Source organism: Bufo gargarizans, chromosome 3, assembly GCF_014858855.1.
Source record: "Bufo gargarizans isolate SCDJY-AF-19 chromosome 3, ASM1485885v1, whole genome shotgun sequence".
Classification (NCBI taxonomy): Eukaryota; Metazoa; Chordata; class Amphibia; order Anura; family Bufonidae; genus Bufo; species Bufo gargarizans.
Genome location: NC_058082.1, coordinates 236138992 through 236161291, shown reverse-complemented (window position 1 = coordinate 236161291; position 22300 = coordinate 236138992).

The window sequence follows — 22300 nt, the reverse complement described above, 5'->3', positions numbered from 1 at the left end:
TGACTTCTGGAGACCACTTTTTGGCATTCACCACACTTTACATGAGTAATGAATTGTCTGTAATAATTGTCAAAGCCCTGAAATCACCTGATAGCACGCAGACTTGTAGGACAAGGCCAGTCCAGTACAGCAGATCACATCTTAGGATTCATCTCTCAATGTCACAGTCAGACAAATTGTATCCCAAAAAGGGTAACGCAGTCTTTTTTTATCATATGTTTTCCCTCAAGCACTGGAGGACTGTATGGTCATGTCTCTGGTTTGAAGTCAGGTTGGGTGAAAACATCAGGATGTCATTCAAATAGACGACTACACAGTTATAGAGGAGATCCTGAAAAATCGGTAGTTAGTCTTACCGGCAACGTTCTTTCCAGGAGTCCAACATGACAAAACATGGGAGGATGTCCAATCCAATCACTGTAGGGACAGGAAGTGAGACAGGCAATGGAATTTCTCCTCTTCCGGATCTCTTTTTATCCAACGATGCTCTGCCAGCGGGTAGTCCAAGAAGGATGACAAGGCTGATATCTGCACCTTGATCATGCTAGGGCGTAGCCCCAGGTCAAAGCCCCTCTGTAGGAAGTCAAGAATCTGCGCGATGGAAGGAGTTGATCTGGACAGATGTGTATCAGCCAACCAGGAATTAAATCTGCTCCAGATCTTCCTATAAATAGCATTTGTCACTGGTTTCCTACTTTTTTGTAATGTGGAGATCACAGCATGTGACAAGCCCTACCCTGCTCAGCATTCTCCTTTCAGGATCCAGGCTTTCAGATTCAATTTCTCCAGATTCGGGAGGAGAAGGGACCCCTGAGTGAGAAGGTCTGGCCTTAGAGGGAGTGATATTGGTTCTTCTACCTTTAGCCTGTCTAACAGGGGATACCAGCTCCTCTTCGGCCAGGCTGGACCTATGAAAATGAACTTCCCCGAGCTCTCGCTGATCTTCCTCAAGGTGGCCGGGATAAGCGGGATTGGCGGGAAGGCATATACTAGATCCATGTCCCATGGTTTTGACATGGCATCTATCCCCAGAGGATCTCCGCTGGGATCTAGGGAAAAGAACTGAGACGCCTGGGCGTTTTCTTTGGAGGCTAGAAGGTCCACCTGGGGGTACCCCCATTTCCTGCAGATCTGATGAAAGACTTGCCTGTTCAGCATCCATTCTCCCGGATGGAATCTTCTTCTGCTCAGGTAGTCTGCTGTAACGTTGTCCTTCCCTCTGATATGGAGGGCTGAGATAGATAGGAGATTTCCCTGTGCCCAAAGAAAGATTTTTTCTGCGATCTCCTGAAGACCTGGGTTCTGAGTTCCCCATTGATGCCTTATATAGCAGACTGTAGTTATATTGTCTGACAGAACTTGAACGTGATTCCCTCTTAAGAGAAGTTCTGCTGCCTGGAGAGACTTTAGCACCGCCATTAATTCCCTTACGTTTGAGGAACGCTGACTCTCTGCCAGGGACCATGAACCCTGAAAGAAATGATCTTCTATGTGTGAACCCCAACCGGACATGCTGGCATCGGTTACCACCGTCAAACAAGGTCTTCTCAACCAGTGAACCCCTCTCTGTAGGTTGGCGGGAGTTATCCACCAGTTCAAGGACTCTTTTATGGACATTGGGATCCTGATCTTCCTGTCTAAAGACCTCTGGTCTTTGTCCCACTTGGTGAGAACTAGACCCTGTAGTGGCCTCGAATGGCTCTGGGCCCACTGGACCATCTGTATACAGGATGTCATCAAGCCTAGTATCCGCATAGCCTCTCTGATGGAGCAGAGGTTGCTTCTTTGGAAGGAGGATACTTCTTCTATGAAAGCATCGCGTTTTGAATCTGGAAGAAAGGACATCTGTCTCGGGGAGTCCAGAAGGGTGCCTAGAAAGATCTTCCTTTCGCTCATGCAAAGATCTGATTTCTCTAGGTTGATTATCCAGCCTAAATCTTGTAGAACCCGTAACGTCGTCTGCAGATGGTTCCGCAGAAGGACCTCTGAGGATGCTGTCAGGAGGAAGTCGTCTAAGTACGGGACTATTGTTATTCCCTGTTGTCTCAGGAAAGCCATTATCTCTACTATTAGTTTCGTAAAGATGCGTGGAGCACTTGAAATCCCGAATGGAAGACATTGGAACTGGAAGTGATGAACTATACCGTCTAACGACACCGCGAACCTGAGGAACTGATGATGGCTTGGATGTATGGGGACATGATAGTAGGCATCTTTGAGATCGATGGTGCACATCAATGCCCCTGCTGGAATCAGTGGAACCGTTGAACGTATTGACTCCATCTTGAACCTGAAATATTGAATCCATCTGTTCAGTAACTTCAGGTTTATGATAGTTCTTAGTGAACCGTCTGTTTTTTTTACCCAGAACAGTTTGGAGTAGTGGCCTCTGCCCTGTTGGGGTCTTGGAACAGGAACTATTGCTTCCATTGAGCAAAGTTTCTCCAAGTCCTGAACCATCTGGTTCTTTAGAGACGGAGACTAGGGAGTGGTAACACAGAATCTCTGAGGGGGAGGACGACAGAACTCTATTTTGTACCCCTCTCGTACAGTCTGAAGTACCCAGGGGTTCTGAGTTACTAGAGACCATTGATGACTGAAGAACCGAAGTCTCCCCCCCCCACTGGTCTGGCGTCATTTATTCTGGTAAGAGGAAGTGTTGGGTTTGAGAAGGAACCCCCTCCCCTTCCCGCCTTTGGGGTAGCTCCACCTGCCCGACTTGCCTTTCCCTCTACCTGAAAAATTCTGTGTCTGTCCCTGGCCTGAATCCTTCCGAAAGGACTGAGTCTTCTTAGATCTCTCCTCCGGAAAGCCTTTTTTCTTGTCCACGGCACTCTCAAGGATTGTATCTAGGACAGGGCCAAACACATGTGAACCTGAGAAAGGGATCGAACAGAGCTTATTCTTTGATGCTACATCCCCTGACCAACTTCTTAGCCAAAGGGCCCTTCTAGCAGTATTCGCCAGGGTGCTGTTTCTAGCTGAAATCCTGATGGATTCGGCCGAAGCGTCCGCCAGATAGGCCGTAGCCATCTTAAGAAGGGGAATGGATTCTAAGATGTCCTCCCTTGGGGTTTTTAGTCTAAGGTGGTTCTCTAGCTGTTTCAGCCATAACCCCATAGACCTGGCTACCGAGGTGGCAGTAATATTGGTATTAATAAGAGCAGACGAACACTCCCAGGCCTTCTTAAGCAGACCCTCCGTCTTCCTATCCATAGGGTCCTTTAAATTTGAGGAATCCTCAAAGGGGATGGTGGTCTTCTTTGTGACCTTAGCCACCTGAATGTCTATCTTGGGAACTTCATCCCATAGTTTAGCATCCTCAGGATTAAAAATCAGCCGATTTTTAAATTCCCTAGGCATAACTAATTTCTTTTCGGCCTCCCTCCATTCCTCCAGAATTATCTCCTTCAGATGGGAATTTACTGGGAATAGGCAAGTCTTTTTTGCCCCTAACCCCCCAAACATCTCGTCCTGAACGGATATGGGAGGGCTAGCTTCCTCTACTTGCATGGTATCTCTAACCGCATGGAGGAGGGCGTCTAGGTCTTCAGTAGAAAATAAAAATCTTTTAGGGTGGTCTGAGGAACCAGAAGCAGAGATGGTGTCTTCCTCAATCTCTCCGTCCGAGACTTCCTGATTATCAGAATCAGAGTCCTCATGAGTCCTCCTTCTTTTTGGGGGAGGGGAGTCAGGTTGAGAAGGAGGTGGCAGAGGGTTTAGAGAAGAAACCGTAGCCTGTACTTCTTCACGAATGATATTCCTAAGTTCTGTGAGAAAGGACGGCTGCTCCTCCTTCATTAACCTGGCAATGCAATCGGCACATAACTGCTTCTTGTAAGATATATGCATCCTTTCCCCGCAAGTCGCACATTTTCTCGGTTTCCTTTTGGGATATTGGAGAGCCGACTGCCCTGAACTTTTTTTTATCCTAGGAAAAAAATCAGAGAAACCGTGCTCAATGACTGGGGAGAGTACACCAGGGTATAAGGATAAGGACACTTACATGGGCTGCAGCAGAGGGGTCAGACACAATCTCGGATTTAGCTGACGCTTGGGGCTCCATGGTGGCTAAGCAAACACACAGCCGCTCACAACTTCCTCACTGGGGCTTACCTCCACCTCTGCTGCCGCGCTGCTCCGTTCTTATAAGGGGGACTCAACCCCCCAGGGGGAGGGAGTCAACCCCTGAGCGCGAGACCGGGCTTCCGGGTCTCCAGCGCTTGTGCTGGGCGCCGCCATCTTGTTTCCGGCTGACCCGGAAGTGACATCATGAGATGTGCGACGCCGCCGTCAGGCGCGCGCCGCTGAGCCCAGAGCTCCCGGAGGAGAAGCGGCAACAACTAGAGAACCCCCGAAGGGGGAGCTAGCGGGGCCGTACGGGACGCCGCCCGACCTGGCCTGAGAGGGGAGAGCTGGACCCCCGACCCGACCTGGCCCCCGGTGCCTAGGTAAGCACCCTGACTCCTAGGAGAAAAACCTGCTTCACTTGCCCATCCCTGTAGGGACAGGAAGACACTGGAGATCGGAGGGAGGGGGGGGGCTTTTAATCTGTCTCACTTCCTGTCCCTACAGAGATTGGATTGGACATCCTCCCATGTGCTGTCATGGGGGACGTCCTGGAAACATAATTTACAAATTCTTGAAAAACTGCAAGAGCGTTACTGGGGCCAAAGGGCATGAAGAGATGTTCACAGTGATCATCTTGGGTGTTAAAGGCACTTTTCCCCTCATCACCCTCACAAATCCAGACGAGATTGTAAGCTCTTCAAAAATCCAACTTCATGAAAATTCCGGCTCCGTGGAGCCTATCAAAGAGTTCAGGAATTGGCTGTAGAAGGTACTTGTTTTTCAAAGTAATTTTATTTAGTCTACGGTAACTAATACACGGTTAGAAGGATCTATCTTTTTACTTGACAAAGAAGAAACAGGCACCTGACTTCAGATGATTTTCTTGAATTAGAGGGGCAAAGGTTTAAAAGTAATATCAGGAAGTATTACTTTACTGAGAGAGTAGTGGATGCATGGAATAGCCTTCCTGCAGAAGTGGTAGCTGCAAATACAGTGGAGGAGTTTAAGCATGCATGGGATAGGCATAAGGCCATCCTTCATATAAGATAGGGCCAGGGGCTATCCATAGTATTTAGTATATTGGGCAGACTAGATGGGCCAAATGGTTCTTATCTGCCGACACATTCTATGTTATGTTATGTTACATGGCTTGTGTTTCAGGAAGAGGCAATTGGAGCCCTCCTTGAAGCCCTGACATCACTGAGAAGAAGCGCCGTAACCTCGTACATACGAACGGACACCACACATAAGCGGATAGCGCAGACAGCTGGCGCATGAGCAGTACATTACCTGCTGCCAGCACCAAAGGGATGGAAGACCGAGAACCATTTTAATGACTTTGAATTTAAAATGGGATGTTATAAAAGCTCTTTTAGGTATAATGTGTAGGAGTCCCAATACTTTTGTCCATATAGTATATATATCCTATATAAAACTTTACATGTCCCTGAAAATAACAAGGACTATTCAGAGCTACAAAAATAATGCACAATAGAAATAATTACAAAGTTACTATCTTATGACCACAGATATATTTCTAAAAGAAAAGATTATAATTCCTTTTAGACACTTGATTAGCATTTGACAAGACCTCGATGTACATTTTAAAGTCTATTGGTCTGGAAAGTACAAGTTGTATTTTCTGCATTTGTAAAGGAATGACTAAAAGGCAATTTTCATTAGTTATAAGTGGCTCACTATTGTTATACGTGTATTAATGCTGCAGAACTTAGAGTTAACAGCACTTTCTCTATGTATGAAATTACACCAAAATGTGTTATATTACATACTCTGCACAAGATGTCCTACAGATGGACATGAATAAATTTAGGGAATGGGCAGTAAAATGGCAGATGTCGTTAAATGTGGGTACATTTATTATGCGATTTAGGTATAAAAATATGCATGTTATTTTTAATATAGGATTAAGACATAAATTTTAGTCCCAGAATTAACTGTAGTATGCAATTTCAACATACGGCATTGTGAGCTAGCAGGATATTGCCAAATAAAATGTACAGGAAAAAAAGAAATACATAATTACTTTTCTAATAGATTACTGAAGAGGACAAAAGCCTTATATGCATTTGGTGCCTGGGTGTCTCACTTCCAGCATCCAGATCCATCTCTCCCAGTATAAGTGGGCACAGTTGGCTCCTTTCAGGCAGAGAGAGTGCATAATGGTGGTTAGGAAATATGTGTTACTCCTACAACAATCTCTATTAGCAGGAGCAGAAGACTGGTTACATATATACTGTATTTGTCATGAACCAGCGGTTGTGAACCCACTGTGCCACGTGTCCTACCTCCTCTAAGGGCGTTGTCTAAGTGAACCTTTTGATTTTTCACAATACCCCTGATGGTGGGGATAGACTTTCCTGAGGGGAACACCAGGTTGCTACCTCTTGAGGAGGATAGGTACACGAGGTAGCTGGTCCAGGCGGACCAGGAGGTACCTGAGAAAGGTACCAGAAGTACAGGTGTAGTCAGGCAGGTGGGGTCATTACCAGGAGCAACAGTGCAGGGCAGAAGGATGAGGCAGAGGTGTAGTCAGACAGGCAAAAGGTCAGGGCAGACGGAACAGGTACAAGTCAGGCAATCGGGGTCGGCAACAGGAGAGCCAAGACAAGCTGGCAGGGATCAGATGAGTAACAGAATCCAGGAACACAGGTACGAGTCAGGAACACAGGAACACAAGTGGTTATCAGGAACCTCAGCAGAGCACAAGGACCTTGACACTGAGGCATCTGGGAAGGGGGCTGAACCACTTATATATGAGCATAAGGGCTAGGATTGGTCAGTGAGGTCACATGACCTAACCCATAAAACCCAGGAAGTGACGTGCAATGGCCCTTAAGTAAGAGCTGCAAAAAAACAGCAGCAAGCATGCTGTGGCCAGGGCTGAGATAAAGCTGTGGAGCGGATCCTCAGAACCAGAGTACCTACACAGAGCCCAGAGCTGCAGAGGTGAATGGAAAGCTCTGGCCACAGATCACCACTGAGCATGGCACTCGGGACCGCGGTGGTAAGCAGGGGAACAGCAGTGCACAACAGCCGCTGTTACAGTGTATACAAATTTGGAAACACCTCTTAATTATTGTATTCAGTTGGTTTATTCTGTCCCTTTTGTAGGATGGTAGGACAAACCAATGTAAAGGTCCCTTGTTCCCCCCACTTGCCTACTTTCACAGAAACTCGTGGAATCCTAGTTTCCCCATGCTTGAGCAGCAGGAACCACTTGGTACAGGCACCATTAAGCATGGACCCCTTTGTGCTTGCTATCTCCCATATCATGCTGTACATTTCTGTACTGCACTTCGAAGTAGGCACTAAATGCAGCAGGAGCCACTGCGCGCAGAAGCAGGTTGGTGAGCCAGGAGCAGCTGAGCTAAATGTGCAGGTTAGTGTACCCAGAGCAACTCTGCGCTACACAACCAAGTGCAGGGCATAGTGGAGTGAGTTTGGATGAGACGGCTTCCTTCTGAATCCCTCTTTTTCGGTTGGTACCACCCACATCACGTTCTACATTCCTGTACTGCACTTCGATGTGGGCACTGACTAAGAGTGTGGCAGGACCCGCTCTCTGCTACACTGGTGAGTGGGTGGCGCAGCTTCATTCTCCCTTAAACACCACCCCCGGCTGGTAAGTGCATGCCACAGAGTCCTCTAAAGTATTAGGTATCAAGTCCCCCTGTCACGCTCGTGTGTGGGAGGAAAACACCACACTGATCATAGGAGGAAAAGGGGATACAGGTATAAGGCCTAGAAACTAGGGAAGGAAGATAGACACCTCCTAGAGAAAACCCTAACTCCAGTCCTGACAGATCACCAGTATGAACAGGCCCCAAAAGTAGGCAAGTTCATACACTGGACACCTAGAATCCTATCTCAACCTATAGGACCCTGGAACTAATGTCAGGACTGAGTCTACCTGTTCGTCCAAAGGGAAGGACGAACAGGAGTCTCCCTCAAGCCTAATGACAAACAACAGGGAAAGGCAACACACACAAATATTGCAACGAGTCGGGTCCGCAGGGGAAAACACATGAGGCTCACGTTGGGCAATGTGGATAATAGTTGTTTGTACTCACAGTTACCAGAGCCTCCCTGGGCCGGCAGTGCTGTGGATGGGAAGACAGCACTAAATCCTCCGGGGGGGAACACCAGACAGATGCAAGTTGAGGTGCCCTTGATGGTGTAGGTGTTTAAGGTGCTCTGGTGGCTGGGCCCAGGTGTTTGTGACGCCAGCACCGTAAGGTGCAAATGCTGAGTGTAGTAGTAGTAAAGAGGAGTCCGTTGTAAAATAATTGAATGTTTACTAAATTAATAGTCTCAAGGCAGATGTTACAGTCCATCAATAGAGTGCATTCATATGGCACCAGTAATGATTCAGATGTTAAGGTAATTGTAATCCTTATATCAGGTTTAGGCAATTGTCAATGGAAGGATTTTCTAATGCTGTTACTTGACAGGCAAAGAGTATATTCACTTTAAGTCCCAACTATAGCACTCTGGTACTAAATATGCTGTTTTCTACTTATCTTGAGTAGAGTTGAGCGGACACCTGGATGTTCTTGACCCAGAACTTTTGAGCACTAAAATGGCTGTAAAAATGTAATGGAAAGGGCTAGAGGGCTGCAAATGGCATCAAAATGTGGTCAAGAGCATGGCAAGTGTGACTTTAAATAACATAAAATACGTAAAAATAAAAAATTATAATCTTGATCTAGGAGGACGAGGTCCATATGGAGTAGGAGGTTGAGGAGGCGGTGGATGTGGCGGTGTAGGTGGAAGCGGCGGTGGAGGAGGAGGTATCCTACACTGCTTTTTTGGTTTTCAATGTATTTTTTTTTTTTTTATTAGGGTACACCCGAAAACATTGGGAAATATAACCTGTGATAATCCCCTCCAGTTGTGCTAAACACACGTTCAGACAATACACTGGCTGCAGGGCAGGCCAGCACCTCCGAGGTGTAAAGAGGAAGCTCAGGCCATGTGCCCAATTTGGAGACCCAGAAGTTGCAGGGGGCAGACCCATCAATCAGTTTGTGTAGGCGTGTGCAAACATACTGCCCCACCATGTCGCACGTCCCCGTGATGTTCATGATCCAATTGGATATCTGCTCTATCAACTTTTGATGTTCTTTTCTGCGCCTACCATGTTGATCACGGTTAGCGGCGAATCAGGGTTCCACGCCGGAGAGGGAGCGTGATAAAGAGAGACCACATCCAAGGGAGATCAATGGATGAAATTTAATTCTGATCGAGCGGAAATGTGGGACAAATTATTAAAGCAAAATAATTGAAGGAAATGAGGGGGTGCGTGGCAATTACCCACTCCCGACTCGGGGAGGTAGTGACGATAGATAACAATACAGGACTCTTAAAGGGAGTCTGTCAGCAGATTTACCCCTTTTTAACAGTTGCCATTATGCTGTAGCCGCAAAACAGACGATTAACACGGTACCTTTAAACGCTTTGGTGGACTTTTAAATCTGCCAAAAACGAACTTTGATGAGGGCTCGCAAGTGCCCAGGGCGGAGTCCACCGTGTTGGAGCCCAGGCAGCTCTGCCTCTTCGGCTCTTATCCCCGCCCAGCCTCCTCCTCTGCTCCCCTATCTGTTGTCTCTCCCCCTCAGCGAGATCCCGCGCCGACGCGATAACTTCCTTGGCCGGGGCATGCGCACTGCAATGCCCATTGCTGACACGGCATCGCAGTAGCTTATGCGCATGCCCCGACCAAGGAAGTCATCGCGTCGGCGCGGGATCTCGCTGAGGGGGAGAGACAACAGATAGGCGAGCAGAGGAGGAGGCTGGGCGGGGATAAGAGCCGAAGAGGCAGAGCTGCCTGGGCTCCAACACGGTGGACTCCGCCCTGGGCACTTGCGAGCCCTCATCAAAGTTCGTTTTTGGCAGATTTAAAAGTCCACCAAAGCGTTTAAAGGTACCGTGTTAATCGTCTGTTTTGCGGCTACAGCATAATGGCAACTGTTAAAAAGGGGTAAATCTGCTGACAGACTCCCTTTAAGATGCCCTGTTATTGTAATGAGTAATAAAAAATTATATGGAATTTCACTGGGGTATTTTGGATTTGGAAACGTTAGGCAGGAGAGGCCCTGCTGCCGCTTTGTTGACTCTAGATAACTTCTGCCTGATCGCACGTCCCTGTGACGTCCACCATCCATTTGGATATCTTCTCTATCAACTTTCTATGTTCTTTTCTGAGTCTACCATGTTGATCACGGTTATCGGTGAATCAGGGTTCCACACCGGAGAGGAAGCGCGAGAAAGGGGGACCTCATCCAAGGGAGGTCAATGGCTGCAATGGGATAAAGCGGAAATGTGAGACAAGTTATTAAAGCAGAAGGATCGAATGAAAGGGCCAACTAAAGATGAATTTTAGAAATTTAAGTCCCTGTCATCTATGCAGAGCAGGGGTTTTTCATTGCCAGAAATGGGTTAATGTCACCCACCAATGGAACGGATTGCCATATTTTTTGCCCTATAAGACGCACCTGCCCATAAGACGCACCTAGGTTTTTGAGGCGGAAAATAAGAAAAAAAATATTTTTAACCATAAGGTGTGCTTTTGGTGGATTTGAACTAATGGCGGTCTGTGCATGACACTATTATGGGGGATCTGTGGATGATGCACTGTTATGAGGTGGGGGATTTGTGGATGGCACTGTTATGGGGGAGCTGTGGATGGCATTATGATAATGGGGGAGCTGTGGATGGCATTATGATGGGGGGATCTGTGGATGGCACTGTTATGGGGTGGTGGATCTGTGGATGACACTGCTATATGTGTCATCCACAGATCCCCCCCATAACAGTCCCATCCACAGATCCCCCCATCATAATGCCATCATAATGCCATCCACAGACACCCCCCCCCCCCTCATCATTATCCCATTCACAGATTCCTAGGGAGGGACTGTAGTAGGTGGGGAGAGTGGCGGGGCCGTGCAGGCACTGTACTCTGGCCCCGCAGCTCAGTATGTACTGTATTATACATAGTGTTCATTCATAAAGTAGGCGGAGCAGGCACGTGCCCTCCGTGAGTTGCGGCCGCCCGGCCTGCCTGCTAGTGCTTACTACAGGAGCGTGACATGTACCTGTAAGTACGGTACACATGAGGAGCAGGGGGAGCGCATTATTATTCAGTTTAGATCTGATGATTAGCACTACGCATAATACAGTACATACTGAGCTGCGGGGCCAGAGTACAATGTCTGCATGGCCCCGCCGCTCTCCCCACCTACTACAGTCCCTCCTCTCTCCTCACTAATACATCGCAGACTGCAATGTATATTGCCAGCATTCGCGCCATAAGACGCAGGGGCACTTTTCCACCACTTTTAGGGGGGGGGGGGGGGGAGTGCATCTTATGGGGCAAAAAATACGGTATTTAAGAAAAAATCGGTCCCTGCCACCTATGCAGAGCAGGGGTTTATTCATGGCAAAAACTGTAAAATGTCGACCCAAGAATGTAACAGAAAAATTTGTGAAATTTATTAAGTTGTCAACTAGGTAGAGCAGGTGTATATCATATATCAAATTAGTGAATTTCACCCGAAAATGTAACAGACAAATTATTGTTTTTTTTTTTTACCTGTCTACTAGGTATAGCAGTGGTATACCACACCTTAAAATTTGTGAATTTCACCAGAAAATTTAACAGACAAATTAGTGATTTTTTTTTTTTTTACCTGTCTACTAGGTAGAGCATTGGTATATCACACCCAAAAATTGGTGAATTTCACCCGGAAATGTAACATACAAATTTGTGAATTTTTTTTTACCTGTCTACTAGGTATAGCAGTGGTATAACACACCCAAAAATGGGTGAATTTCACTCGAAAATATAACAGACTAATTAGTGGATTTTTTTACCTGTCTACTAGGTATAGCAGTGGTATATCACACCCAAAAATTTGTGAATTTCACCCTAAATCAGTGAAATTACATAAAATAAAATAAAATACGTACAAATAAAAATAAAAAATATTTATGAGGTGGCGATCCATATGGAGTAGGAGTTTGAGGAGGCGGTGGACGTAGCGGTGTAGGTGAAAGCAGCGGTGGAGGAGGATGAGGTAGCCAACACAGTTTTTTTTTTTTATTTTTTTTTTTTTTTATTACAATACACTCCAAAAGAGTGTGAAATATCCAAAGTACAAGAATGAGCAATTGCACTGTAGTATAACAATGGCTGGTTAAGGCTGGTATACATGTCTATTCTGCACAAAGTACTGACAAGTCCTATGGGATCCATGCCTGGTTCATTTTAAAGAAAGTGAGCTTGACCACATTGGCTATGGACAGGCGGCTGCCGTGCTAAACACACGTTCAGATAATACACTGGCTGCAGGGCAGTCCAGCACCTCCAAGGCATAAAGGGCAAGCTCAGGCCATGTGCCCAATTTGGAGACCCAGAAGTTGAAGGGGGCAGACCCGTCATTCAGTATGTGTAGGCGTGTGCACACATACTGCTCCACCATGTTGGTGAAATGCTGCCTCCTGCTAAGACGTTCCATATCAGCTGTGGTGCTGGTTGTTGTGGTGTGCTGACAAAGTTTTTCCACATTTCGGCCATGCTAACCCTGCCTTTTGAGGTGCTGGCGGTGCCCCAGCTGCCTTGGCGACCTCTTCCTCTGCCTTTGCCTTGTGCTTCCACTGTGCCCCCGCTGTAAGGTGGGAATGCCACCAGCAGCGCGTCTACCAGCCTGCACTTGTATTCGCGCATCTTACAATCACGCTCCAGTGAGGGTATTAAGCATGGTACGTTGTCCTTGTAACGGGATCCAGCGGCGTGGCTGAGGAAGGTGTTTCACTTGTGCGTGTAGCTGGCACAGATCGACCATGTCCTCTCCCTGCAACAGGAGCTCCACCAGCAGCACCACGACCGGGGCCACGTTCCTTATTTGACGCTCTCCTCATATTTATCAAATTTAGCATCTTGCCCTAAAGGGGTGTTTTTTTAATAGCAGAATAGAATCACAGTATCTAAATTGTGTATCTCACACGTACAGATGCAGACTAGGCCGCAATTTAAGATTTTTGCCCAAAATGGGTGTTTTTTTAATAGCAGAATAGAACAACAGTATCTAAAGGGTGTATCTCACAATGACATTTGCAATAAAGGCAGCAAAATTGAGTTTTTTTTTACCTAAATAGCTGTTTTTTAATAGCAGAATAGAACAACAGTATCTAAAGGGTGTATCTCACACATACAGATGCTGACTAGGCCACAATTTAAGTTTTTTGCCCTCAATAGGTGTTTTTTTAATAATATAACCAAACAATAACAAATACAGGTGCACTCTGCAGTCTCACTAAACCCTCAAACTGATTTTAAAATTGAGAGATTAGTCAACATGTCCTACGGTGTAGAACATGTCTAAGCCCGGGCACCACATCAAGGTTTCTCAAGTAGCCCGAGACCTAACACTCTCCTACCTGAGCCGTATGGGCGATACCAGGAGCCAGTGGGCAAATTACAGGAGCATGAGGCCGACTCACAAACAGCTCACCAGTTACCTCCAGCATGTAACCATGCTTACAATGGGAGTAGGGAGGAGTCTGTGAGTCCCACTCAAGACTGACTGATATGGCCCAGGCCTCACAGGTGCACCTAAATGTGGCCTGTAGATGGAAAACAGGCACATTTAAATTAGAGTTTATACACCTCCAGGAATCTATATATACAAACTAAAAAGACAGGGTGGCATTAGCAGGAGGTGCTCAAACCCACATGCAGTTGTGCATATATACAGGGGAGAAAATCCTGCACTTGTGGCCCGTTGCTAATGGCGATCCCCAGCAAAATGCATGCAGTGGAGGATGCCCGCGGCGAACCACAAGAACCACAATAGACATCTCACACAAGGTAACAAGTGCGTATGTCATAATCAATATAACAATATAACAAAACAATAACAAATACAGGTGCACTCTGCAGTCTCACTAAACCCTCAAACTGAATTTAAAATTGAGAGATTAGTCAACATGTCCTACGGTGTAGAACATGTCTAAGCCCGGGCACCACGTCAAGGTTTCTCAAGTAGCCCGAGACCTGTTGACTAATCTCTCAATTTTAAAATCAGTTTGAGGGTTTAGTGAGACTGCAGAGTGCACCTGTATTTGTTATTGTTTTGTTATATTGTTATATTGATTATGACATACGCACTTGTTACCTTGTGTGAGATGTCTATTGTGGTACTTGTGGTTCGCGCGCGGGCATCCTCCACCGTATGTGTTTTTTTTATAGCAGAATAGAACAACAGTATGTAAAGGGTGTATCTCACAATGACATATGCAGCAAAGGCTGCAAAATTGCGTTTTTTGCCCTAAATGGGTGTTTTTCTAATAGCAGAATAGAACAACAGTATCTAAAGGGTGTATCTCACACGTACAGATGCAGACTAGGACACAATTGAAGTTTTTTGCCCTAAATAAGTGTTTTTTTAATAGCAGAATAGAACAACAGTATATAAAGGGTATATCTCACAATGACATATGCAAAAAAGGCAGCAAAATTAAGTTTTTTACCCAAATTGGCAGTTTTTTTAATAGCAGAATACAACAACAGTATCTATAGGGTGTATCTCACACGTACAGATGCAGACTAGGCCACAATTGAAGTTTTTTGCCCTAAATAAGTGTTTTTTTTAAATAGCAGAATAGAACAACAGTATCTAAATGGGGTATCTCACACATACAGATGTAGACTAGGACGCAATTTAAGATTTTTGCCCAAAATGGGTGTTTTTTTTAATAACAGCATAGAACCACAGTATCTAAAGGGTGTATCTCACACGTACAGATGCAGACTAGGCTTTTTTATCCTAAATGGGTGTTTTTTTAATAGCAGAATAGAACAACAGTATCTAAAGGGTATATCTCACAATGACATATGCAGCAAAGGCTGCAAAATTATGTTTTTTGCCCTAAATGGGTGTTTTTGTAATAGCAGAATAGAACAACAGTATCTAAAGGGTGTATCTCACATGTACAGATGCAAACTAGGCCGCAATTTAAGATTTTTGCCCAAAATGGGTGTTTTTTATAGCAGAATAGAACCACAGTATCTAAGGGCTCTTTCACACTTGCGTTGTCCGGATCCATCGTGTACTCCATTTGCCGGAATTACACGCCAGATCCGGAAAAACACATAAGAACGCATAATTTTTTATTTCCGGATGCGTCTTTCTGGCTTTTTTGGTAAGATACTGATCCGGAAATCCTGAAGCCAACATCAACGTTTTTTTCCGGATCCGTCGTACGGATCCGGTATGGGGCCGGATCTGTCGTCCGGATCTGTCGAAACAGCAGATCCGTTGTGTACTGATGAGCGGATCCGGTAAATAAATTATTTATTATCAGAAAATTTCTAGTTTGTTTTACAACTAATAAAATATGCAAGGGACAAACACGCACAATAATCACCTCCAGGAGCTTCTTTCACGCCCTGTCTTCTCCCGCGCAGGCTGTCTAGTGGAAGTTTTCGCGCCAGCCAAGCCCTTCCTACTTCCTGGCACAGACGCAACTTTCGGATCAGTCGTTGCGTCGTAACAACTAAAGATGTTAGGACGGATCCGGAATAATACATTTCAATGGGATATCATTCCGGATTCGTCGATGCGGCAAGTGTTCAGGATTTTTGACCGGAGCAAAAAGCGCATCATGCTGCAGTATTTTCACCGGCCCAAAAACGTTCTGGTCCTAAACTGAAGATATCGTGATGCATCCTGAACGGATTTCTCTCCATTCAGAATGCATGGGGATAATCTTGATCAGGATTTTTACGGCATAGAGCCTCGACGACGGAACTCTATGCCAGAAAAGAAAAGCGCAAGTGTGAAAGAGCCCTAAAGGGTGTTTCTCACATGTACAGATGCAGACTAGGCCGCAATTATTATTTTTTGCCCTAAATGGGTGTTTTTTAATAGCAGAATAGAACAACAGTATCTAAAGGGTGTATCTCACAATGAGATATGCAGCAAAGGCTGCAAAATATATTTTTTTGCCCTAAATTGGTGTTTTTTAAATAGCAGAATAGAACAACAGTATCTAAATGGTGTATCTCACACGTACAGGTGTAGACTAGGCCGCAATTTAAGATTTTTGCCCAAAATGGATGTTTTTGTAATAGCAGATTACAACAACAGTATCTAAAGGGTGTATCTCACATGTACAGATGCAGACTAGGCCGCAATTAAATTTGTATGCTCTAAAATGGGTGTTTTTTAATAGCAGAATAGAACAACAGTATCTCAATTGTGTATCTCACACGTACAGATGTAGACTAAACCGCAATTTAAGATTTTTGCCCAAAATGGGTGTTTTTCTAATAGCAGATTAGAACAACAGTATCTAAAGGGTGTATCTAACATGTACAGATGCAGACTAGGCCGCAATTAAATTTTTATGCTCTAAATGGGTGTTTTTTTAATAGCATAATAGAACAACAGTATCTCAATGGTGTATCTCACACGTACAGATGTAGACTAGGCCGCAATTTAAGATTTTTGCCCAAAATGGGTGTTTTTCTAATAGCAGATTAGAACAACAGTATCTAAAGGGTGTATCTCACATGTACAGATGCAGACTAGGTCGCAATTATATTTTTATGCTCTAAATGGGTGTTTTTTAATAGCAGAATAGAACAACAGTATCTCAATGGTGTATCTCACATGTACAGATGTAGACTAGGTCTCAATTATATTTTTATGCTCTAAATGGGTGTTTTTTAATAGCAGAATAGAACAACAGTATCTCAATGGTGTATCTCACATGTACAGATGTAGACTAGGCCGCAATTTAAGATTTTTGCCCAAAATAGGTGTTTTTTTAATAGCAGAATAAAAACACAGTATCTAAAGGGTGTATCTAACACGTACAGATGTAGACTAGGCCGCAATTTAAGATTTTTGCCCAAAATGGGTGTTTTTCTAATAGCAGAATAGAACCACAGTATCTAAAGGGTGATTCTCACATGTACAGATGTAGACTAGGCCGCAATTTAAGATTTTTGCCCAAAATGGGTGTTTTTTTTATAGCAGAATAGAACCACAGTATCTAAATGGTGTATCTCACACGTACAGATGTAGACTAGGCCGCAATTTAAGATTTTTGCCCTAAATGGGTGTTTTTTTTATAGCAGAATAGAACCACAGTATCTAAATGGTGTATCTCACACGTACAGATGTAGACTAGGCCGCAATTTAAGATTTTTGCCCTAAATGGGTGTTTTTCTAATAGCAGATTAGAACAACAGTATCTAAAGGGTGTATCTCACATGTACAGATGCAGACTAGGCCGCAATTAAATTGGTATGCTCTAAATGGGTGTTTTTTAATAGCAGAATAAAACAACAGTATCTAAAGGGTGTATCTCACAATGACATATGCATTAAAGGCTGCAAATATTTTTTTTCGCCCTAAATGGGTGTTTTTTTATAGCAGAATAGAACAACAGTATCTTAATGGTGTATCTCACACGTACAGATGTAGACTAGGCCGCAATTTAAGGGTCCCTTGGCAAAAAAAAATTCTAATCAATGGCCTAGCAGGCCAACTCAGAGGGGCATGTCAAATCCACTTGGCATCACAGTGGTGCTCCCTGGCTCCATTTGTAGATTGGGCCTGTAGTGAGAGTCAACAGGCGGATGTGCCCACAACACAGTATTGGGGGGCAACTGCAGCATGAAAGGACCCCTAGGCCCCATAGGCCTAGGGAAAATCACGGTTGCTGACCGCACCGGTGCAGGCATGACAATTGTGGGCTGCTGCACTGGCCTGGGTACCGCTGCTGCAAGCGGTCCGGTGGGTTCCTGGACAACTGGCTCTGCACGTCGGTGCACAGCATAGGAAGACCTCACCGCAGGTGCTGACACTAAAGATGGCCGGCTGGCGGGGACAGGTACTCTCACCTCAGACCCGGAGACGTCCGAGTCCTTAAGTCCACTTTCCTTCTGTTTAGGTGGAGTCTGGATCCTGGCAGAGGCAATCTGGCGCAGCTCACGCAACTGTTTCTCCAGCCGCACGATCTGGTCGTCTAGGCTTTCAGTCTCGGGATCGCTGTCCTCCGCTGTCGCCGCCGGCACTGGTGTAGAAGTTGTCCCATCCTGCGCAGCCGCTGCAGGTTCAGGTGAGGCGTCCGCTCTCTTTCCTTTTCAGATGTTGTCCAGGGCAGCATGGAATCTTTCCACATTTTCTAATTCTCGGATAGTCTTCTCCCTGCGAGGCAGCTCAGGTGAGGGCCACGGACTCACCCTCTTTTCCACCACTGTCGGTTGCCAAAAGACATTCGGGCCAATAAAGGAGCCCCGTTCTTGAAAGGCATGATGGGCCGGTTCTGGAGAGCGCGCTGGTTTGCGCTCGCAGCCAGTATAGTCCTCATCGATTTCCCAGTCCTCCGATTTCTTCCTTGGACGGGACACAGCAGTGGCATAGGGGCCTCGCAGGCCCTCGCAGGCCCTCGGCAAGGGTGAATTCCACTTCCTCTCCCTTGCGGAGGTTGTGCAGGTGTTCTGGGAGGTAGCTCCGCTTGACGGACCTCCGATTAACATATAAGTCTCTGCCGGTAGTATAGTCTTTTATGAAACCGAAGCCTTGGTCCTTGTCGAATGCCACAACCAACCCCATTCTCCTTTCCAGGCGGGGTTGGGTGTCAGTGTGGTGCTCATGAACGGTCTTTGCCAGTTCCTCATAGTAGATCTTGGTCTTGGTTGTTTTCTTGATTGTGGCCTCCCGTATCTCTGCCATCAACGCTGACCACTTAAACGAGGGCTGGAAAAAGTCTCTCCATGAACCATAATAAGTCTCTGGTTGCGTCCTCGGTGGCGGGCAGGTGGGTCTCTCCGGTCCCGGAGCTCTACACCAATGAAGTCCATTTTTAAAAGGTCAGGCGCGGACATCCCAGCAGAGCAGTCTTCATTCTTCAACATGCTCGATCCTTCTCTGGAGAGCGACAGGGTGGCGCCAATAATTGCAGACAGATCCTCCCATTGCTCTGGGAGGCCGTCCCCCAGGTACTCTAGCATAGTTTATTTCAGCAGACATGCAAATGTCCAGACAGGGCGGTGGCGTGGCTATATAGCCTTTCCCGCACTTTTCAGCAGAAGGCGCCAATGTTTACTGCCAGAAGTGTATGAAGATGACGCAGCAAATAAATCCAGTCAGGTTAAGCGGCCATCTTTGAGCAAAATCACTGTCTATTCACTGACAGCAAGCGGTGGCTTAAACAAATGGCAAACAGTCCATGCACTATAATCTTCACACCGCAAATTATTACAGTTCTCTTTGGCCCAGCAATTTTCAATAAAACAACAGGGCTTAGTCAATTTAAGGCATATAATGGCACACAGTTTATAGTCCGCAATATGGCGCAGGAATGATCGTATCCTGTTCGTGACGCAAATTTATGCAGCACGCCAGACCTGCAGGGTATAGCGATAGTGAGGTCACGGTTATGGGCAATCGAGGGTTACTCACTTTTTTAGAGGGGAACCCTGGGCAGGCATGCGGCAGTGAAGGAGAGGTAGACACAAGTTCCTCTGGGGCACACTCTGTATGGAGGGACCAGGCCTGATGGTGGATGAGGTGCCCTGGATGTTGCAGGTATTTTAAGTGCCTGAGGCAAGTTCCCTTTAAGGATCGTGACGCCAGTGCCTGTAACGGTGGCACACCGATTTGTAGGAGTAGTAATAGAGTACACAGATGGTAAACCAAACGTTGCTTTACTTTGGAAGAACAGTCCAACTTTGTACAGACAGTTACAGTTGATAATGATGCTGTCCTTTATAGCACAAATGCACAGCAGGTTCACTTTACAATATGGCAGGCATAAATCTTGCAAGATACTTGGAGGGTAAACAGTTAATGCTTCGCAGTACTTTGCGGCACTATCCCCTCAGCTATTCTAGCTGGCTGGATCCCAAGGCCCAGATGCCTAATTGCTGGCTTGAATCCTTGGTATATAAATCTTCCTCCAGTATTGACCCTTGCTTTATATTTAAGTACCTCTGTCCCTCAGCTTACTTCTCTGAGCTGGGTGTTCTGTCTCTGCTGGGTTTTAAGGTGGCTGCAGGTTGCTCCCAGGAGGTCCATGCCTACTACTGGGGTTACTTCATCTGTGTTAGCTGGATTACTGGTCTCCAGGCAGGCTGTACTCCTTCTAGCCTCCTGGTACAACTAGAAGCCTGGACTATCTAGCTGCATGTCAGGAGGAGGCCCTCAGCATATCTCTGGCTGGTGCCGTCTCACTTCTGTCTCCACAGACTCCTGACTATGACCTAACCCCTCCCTGTCTGGGCCTGGACATTTATACTAGGGGCTCCCTATCTCCCTCTAGTGTCTGGGATGTCTAACTACACCCAAATAGGCCTGCTGAATATCTAACAGGGGAACCATACAAATGCAAAAACACACAGAAAATACATTACAATGCATGGATAAATATAATATCACTGTCCCTTATGAGCAGAAGTAACACGTTACCCAATTGACCCTTCTACCTAGTGGGACACTACATATCTCACACATACTGATGCAGACTAGGCCGCAATTGAATTTCTTTGCCCTAAATGGGTGTTTTTAAATAAAACAACGGTACTCAAAGGGTGTACCGTATTTTTTGCCCTATAAGACGCACCGGCCCATAAGACGCACCTAGGTTTTTGGGGAGGAAAATAAGAAAAAAAATATTTTTAACCAAAAGGTGTGCTGTGTGTTTGGAACGAATGGTGGTCTCTGGATGGCACTATTACTGGGGATCTGTGGATGACTGACACTTATGTGGGGGATCTGTGGATGACTGACACTGTTATGTGGGGGATCTGTGGATGACTGACACTGTTATATGGGGGATCTGTGGATGACGAACACTGTTATGGGGGATCTGTGGATGACGGACACTGTTATGGGGGATCTGTGGATGACGGACACTGTTATGGGGGATCTGTGGATGACGGACACTATTATGGGGGATCTGTGGATGACGGACACTGTTATGGGGGGATCTGTGGATGACGGACACTGTTATGGGGGGGATCTGTGGATGACGGACCCTGTTATGGGGGGGATCTGTGGATGACGGACACTGCTATGGGGGGGATCTGTGGATGACGGACACTGTTATGGGGGGGATCTGTGGATGACTGACACTGTTATGGGGGGGATCTGTGGATGGCACAGTTATGGGCTGGGGGGGTCTGTGGATGGCACAGTTATGGGCTGGGGGGGTCTGTGGATGGCACTGTTATGGGCTGGGGGGGTCTGTGGATGGCACTGTTATGGGCTGGGGGCTGGGGGGGATCTGTGGGTGGCACTGTTATATATGTGCCATCCACAGACCCCCCCCCAGCCCATAACAGTGCCATCCACAGACACCCCCCCAGCCCATAACTGTGCCATCCACAGACCCCCCCAGCCCATAACTGTGCCATCCACAGATCGCCCCCGCCCCCCGCCGCCAGTATACGAAAATAAGATGTCATATTCAATTAATACTTATTAAACATGCCCCCTCAGTCCTATTACTACCTTACATCCTAATCGCTAGTGTAGAATTCAGGCAGGCTGGACGGGCGGCCAGCGCGTCTCTTACTGACGTCACTTGCCTGCGCCGCCTGCTTCATTCATAAAGTAGGCGGCGCAGGCACGTGACAAGAGTTACGCTGCCGCCCGCCCGCCCGGCCTGAATTCTACTGCCGCGATTAGGATGCAAGGTAGTAATAGGACTAAGGGGGCAAGTTTAATAAGTATTACTTGAAAATGACATCTTATTTTAGTATACTGGAGCGGAGGGGCGGTGCTATACTACACTGACTGCACAGCTCCGCCGCTATTGCCAGCCCCCAGATCCTCCTCCCAGTCCCTCTCCCGGCCCCCGCTCCATACATCGCAGCTTGCGATGTAAAACTGCAAGCATTCGCCCCATAAGACGCAGGGGCATTTCTCCCCCATTTTGGGGGAAGAAAAAGTGCGTCTTATGGGGCGAAAAATACGGTATCTCACAATGACATATGCAGCAAAGGCTGCAAAATAATGTTTTTTGCCCTAAATGGGTGTTTTTTTTATAGCAGAATTGAACAACAGTATCTAAATGGTGTATCTCACACATACTCATGCAGACTAGGCTGCAATTGAATTTATTTGCCCTAAATGGGTGTTTTTTAATAGCAGAATAGAACAACGGTACTCAAAGAGTGTATCTCACAATG